The sequence below is a fragment of the Canis aureus genome, chromosome 3, assembly GCF_053574225.1.
Source record: "Canis aureus isolate CA01 chromosome 3, VMU_Caureus_v.1.0, whole genome shotgun sequence".
NCBI classification, from domain to species: Eukaryota; Metazoa; Chordata; class Mammalia; order Carnivora; family Canidae; genus Canis; species Canis aureus.
Window position 1 is genome coordinate 20937020 of NC_135613.1, and position 5381 is coordinate 20942400.

Here is a 5381-nt window from a genome sequence, read left to right on the forward strand (position 1 = left end):
CCTACTCTACTCAGGTGGCTAATTCATACTTTTAATCCCCATGATTTTAAAATTGCAGGTGCTGAAGCCCTAGAACCCTGGGGGTGGGCCGGGGTGGGGGACGCTGGGATGGGGTATCCGCTCAGGTCTGCTTCTGGAACGCTGGAACACCTGGCTACATGCTCACTGCTCTGGGTCGATCCCTCTGAGGCAGACCCTGGAAGTACTTTCTTAGGAAAGTTCCTAACTTTCCTGGGGGGAGGGGAGGGAAGTGGGGCGGGGAGGGAGGAGGAGGAAGTCAGGTGAAGTATCAGGGTCCCACAAAGGGTGACTTCGGTGAGATCCCTCAAGGTGAGCTCCAGGAGCAGTTGCTCAGAGGGGCCCATATTTGCCTGAATGAAATTCTTAACAATTGTTGAAGGGGGGAGTGTGAGGGGGGGTGTCATGTGCTCATTTTGCAAATAGTGTAGGTGTGGAAGTGGCCCCACTGGGAGGCATGGGAGCCAAATCTGTATAAGGCTCCTGGCGCCTTCAGTGACAAGGTTAAGGGCTGCCCCTAGGGGAGGGGTGGCCACTTCCAGGCGCTGTGGGCAGAGCCCTGGGAGCATCTGTTAAACACATTTCAACAGTGGCTGCACGATAGGGCCACACACATGTGTAGGCTTGTGGAGAGAAATGGGTCCACTTACCAACAACTCATCTCTTTCAAAAACAGCCCCAAGGTGATCGGTACTAATCAGTCCCTTGGAGGGCTCGACCTTTGGAATTCTAAAATAGGCTGTGTGAAGACAACACCCAAATTCCCATATTTTAAAAACAAGCAGCTCTCCTCCCTGCCCACCCTCCAACCCTGGCCCTCTGCACCTCCCTGACCAAGCACGCATGCTTTCTCCCATAAAATCCACACTCTTAGAAAACATTCCAAGCCCGCTTTAAAGCGAAGACAGGTGCCTGGCGGGCCTCAGTATATCCACATTGCTAAATAACTATTTTTGGTTTTTTTTGGGGGGGTATTGTTTTGCTTTTGTGTGTGGAACATGAAAGACAAACAGTCAAGAAATTCATATACAAGCTGTATGAAGCATGCCTTTGTCACACTGTGAAGAAGGGAGTGGGTGTAGGTTTTGACCTTCATATTGATAGAATAGAAAGATTTTTTTTTTTTTTCCTAAGAATGGCAAGTCTGACAAGAGACAGATCCGGTTTCCATTTTGGGAAGTGAGATTCATGTCTGTCTGTTTCAGGCATAAGCCACTTTGTGAAACTGATGCACATGATTTCAAGGGTCGTAGCTTGGGTCACCAATGAAATCCGCACTTGCCCCCCTGACCTGGAGGGTTGATCTCACTGGACCTGGGCCTGAGGTTGGCTAAAGCTTCTGGGGGTGGGGGTAGGGTACCCTGAACAGCCAGACGGATCAGGGTTGAGGGCACAGGGCTGAGGGATTGTCCATTCCATGCTGGCCACACATGGTGGAAGCAAATGGGTACAACCAGCAGAGACCTGCGAGGCACTTACCTTGTCTGGGCCTCCGTTTCTTCCTCCGTGGGGTGGGCATGGTAAGAGTGCTGTCTATCAGACTCTCTGGGGAGGCATATGGGAGATGATGTACAGCAAGTGTCGGTGGGTCTGGCTGTAAGTCCTTATTATCAGCCTGGCACCGTGGTCCCTGGGATGCACAGCTGCTCCCCACCCCCAGCCCCACTGTGGACTCTGGTATGGCCCACATAATTGGAGTCTAATTTGTGTCACTTCCTCCCTCTGTAAATTCCACTGGTGCGCTGCCCCTCGGGTGCAGGGCAATCCACCAACTTCCCCACTTGCTTGTTCCTCATTCATTCACTCATTCACACATCCATTCTGGCAAGAAATATTTACCAAGCACTAAGCACACTCACTTGGTGAATCCAAGACACACTTCCCCTGAAGTTGGGATGTGTCAGAGTCATGGCCACCAGGTGGCACGCATCATTGCCCACATATCATTTTGTTGAAACATGCAGATTGGGCATAAGCAAGCTTGGTGGAAACTTCCAGGAACAACAGAGGAACAGCCTTCTGGGAAATTCTGTATCACCAGAGCTCTTGGGGATGCAGAGGACCATTTTGGCAGAAAGACTTGGACACAGGCAAACCAGAGTGGAAAAGCAATTTGAAAGAGCTGGATCCATACGCAATGACCTTCTAGGAAATACCTTATTCCGTCCATTTCACTTACATTTCCTTTATGAGGTGTGCTTAAGAATGGTACATGACAGCCCTGACACTTGCTGGCTGTGTGACCTGGCACAGGTCATTCATTGTGTCTCAGTTTTCCCATCTATAAAAGGGGGTAAAGATACCTCTTGATACTGTCAGGAGGAATAAAAGTGTTAGTACATATGCAGCTCTCAGAACAGTGCCTGGCTCATAGCATGTATGTGTAAGTGCTCCCTGCTATTATTGTTACTATGATTGCTTCTAAGGAAGATCTGATGTTCCCCACTTGGGAATACAGGGCCTCACTTGGGCTTCAGGGGTGGCAGGAACCAGGGATGGGGGATTCAGTTCTGTCTTCTCTGGGTAGAGTGACCATTTTCCTCATGATGTGAGATGTGGCTTCGGCAACTCCAGACTCCATCTCGCCCACCTGCCCCCCGGCCTGCTGCCCCTCCAGCACCCTGGGGAAGGCACCCATTTCTGGGCCCATCAACCGAGGTCAAGGGAAGGCTAAAGAAAGAACTGGCAGGTCTCCCATCAGCAGTGGCAATGAGGGTAGTGGTGCACTAGGAGGGAGTCCCAGGAAAATGCACACGTCAGGGGCGGGCAGACAATCTCCCCAATGTCCACTCCTCATTTTACAAAGGAGGACAGCAGACCCCAGAATGTTTCATGACTTCCCCAAGGTCAGACACAGCCAGACAGTGATAGGTGGGCAATTGAGCCTCATGAGAAACTCCTTCTGTTCCTAACCCTTGCCCTACATTATTACATTACTCTTCATGGCAAACCTTAGCACAGTAGCCAGCTCCTTCTGAGCACTTACTACGTTGTAGGTAACTCTGGGAGCCCTCTATAGAAACAAGCAACTCACTTGAACTATCCCAAGCATGAGGAAGACACTATGAACACCCATTTTACAGATTAGGGAAACTGAGGCACACAGAAATAAAGTCATTTAGCAAGTGTCACACAGCTAGTGAATGGCAGGGTAAGGATTCCGGCTTAAGTAATCTGATTCTAGTCTTTGGGAGGTAGGGATTTTTTTTTCTTTATTGAAGAGAATAAGCCTGTAATTTGTGTAGTTTCATGAACACACATAGGTACTGAGTTTTGAATAAAATATTTGACTTGATTATGACATTCCCCTACCTACAGTCATTCAAAGCAGAAAGATATTACACATTTATTATTGTTCTCCTAGGAAGCATGAATTACAGGAAGCCTTTCTGGAAAAGATTGTAGAAAGGAAAGAACACATTCGGTCTCTCCACCCCCACGGTTAATTGTCAAAGTCAGATTACACTTTATGCTAAGGTTGTCTACCTGTTTTTCTTTTTTAAAAATGATTTTTAAACATGTTTTCTTTGAAATAATGGTACATATACAGGACATGCAAAGAGACATACAGGGAATCCATCTGGCCTGTGGTGACAGCTTGCATAAGCAGCACACCAGTGCCACCAGGAAGCTGGCACTGGAGCCTCCGCAGGGCTTCTGGGCTCTGCTCCAGTCCCATAGGGTGAAGCCAATTCGCCCAAGGCCTCTCAGCTTCGAACTGGCTGATCAGGAACCCCACCTCTCATTTTCCTTCTTCCAGAACTGCAGGAGGCCAGCTCCATTTCTCCGAATCCAGTCTGAGGTTTTTCTCTCCTGCCATATTGAAGAGGCAATAGAGGCCACCTTGGTGGCTGTCTGGGGTCCAGTCCACAGCCATGAAGGGATGGGTAGGGGTGGCCTAGTCTCTGAGAGGGCTGAGTCCCTCCTGACAGCCAACAGGGCCTCGCAGCAGGGGCTAGAGGTAGGGCACCAGGGAGCTGGGAAACAGTGAGCAAGCCCAGGCACTGTTCCAGCCCTGCCTGATGGAGACAAAGAGCCTCCTACAAGACCCCTGAAAAGTGGCTAGACCCAGTGGGGGGCACCTGGCTGAGGGCAGGGCTGGCCAGGGACCTCATCCACTGAGAAGGCTCTTCCATAAGAACAAATATCATTCAATAATCCCCTTTCTCCTTAGGTTAGTCAATTTACCCATAGTCTTTCCTGGGTCCATATTCCATCTGAGCGGCCAGGATTACCTAACTCCCCCCACCCCAAGTCTTTTTCTAGAAGAACATTCACATGGAGATCATCGGGGTTGTCTACAAAGAAGGAAACTGGGGCCCTTAGGGTGAAGGCAGTATAGGGCATACCCTTTCTTAGAATCCCAGGAAAGGTGTCCTCATGGTTTCACCTGAGAAGAGGTGAGTAGGCCCCTGGATGAAAAGGTGAGAGGTACCCAGATCAAAACAGATTTCCTACGACCCCTTGTAGCCAGTTGCCTAAAATCCCACCATTATAATGTGATCTCTGCTGTTTATGACAGAGAGACATCACAAGCAGGAGGAGGAGCAGAGGGGAGAGGAAGAAGCAGACTTCCCGGCCAACCAGGGAGCTGGATGTGGGATCATGACCTGAGCCGAAGGCAGACGCTTCATGGGCTGAACCCCCCGGGCGCCCCTCTCTGCTCTGTCTTCACACGGCATTGTCCCTCTGTGTCCCAAGTTCCCCTCTCCTTTCCTATGAGGACACCTTTCAGTGGATTTGGGGCCCACTCGGAATCCACGATGACCTCGTCTCAACATCCATACTTTAAGTACATTTGCCCTATTTCCAACTAAGGCCACATACGCAGGTTCCAGAGTTCCAGGGATTAGGGGGTGCAGTGGATACCTCTGGTTGGATGGGAGGAGGGGGGCACGATTGGATCAACTCTAGGGCCCAAGTTAGCTAACCTCGATTGGGGAAGTAGAGGAAAGGCAGCTCAGGCAGAGGGGAGCAGTACGTGCAAAGGCACGGACCAGAGAAGTTCAAGGAACTGCAAGCAGTTGGGCATGGTTCTCAAAAGGGGGTCTCTGGGAGGGGGAGGACGGGGGGTATGTCGTCGGACAGGTGCCGGCCAGCTCACAGCCAGAGCTCGAACTTGGCCACGACAGCAACGGGAAGCCACAGAAGGGTGGGCCTGGGTTATTATGTCACTTGACTGTCCCCGCATCTCTGAGAGGCCAGTAAGCTGATCCTCATTTACAGCTGAAAACACTGTGGCTCAAAGAGCTGATGCCATTTGCCCACCGCCCTCACTGAGAGTGGTTTTCCGACGCTGGGCCTGGGGGGGCGCCATGTTGGTAGGCTGAGACCCCGCCCTGGCCACAGCTGATTGGTCCAGC

At 50.7% G+C, this 5381-nt stretch overlaps 1 long non-coding RNA gene across 1 annotated transcript; it reads right to left on the minus strand.

Moving 5' to 3' along the window:
* Window positions 1–3339: 3339 nt before the first annotated feature.
* Window positions 3340–5381, minus strand: LOC144310262 (uncharacterized). Its single transcript, XR_013375972.1, has 3 exons — window positions 4950–5381; window positions 4368–4430; window positions 3340–3831 (listed from the first exon to the last, which is right to left on the minus strand). It is a non-coding gene; the product is annotated as an uncharacterized LOC144310262 (long non-coding RNA).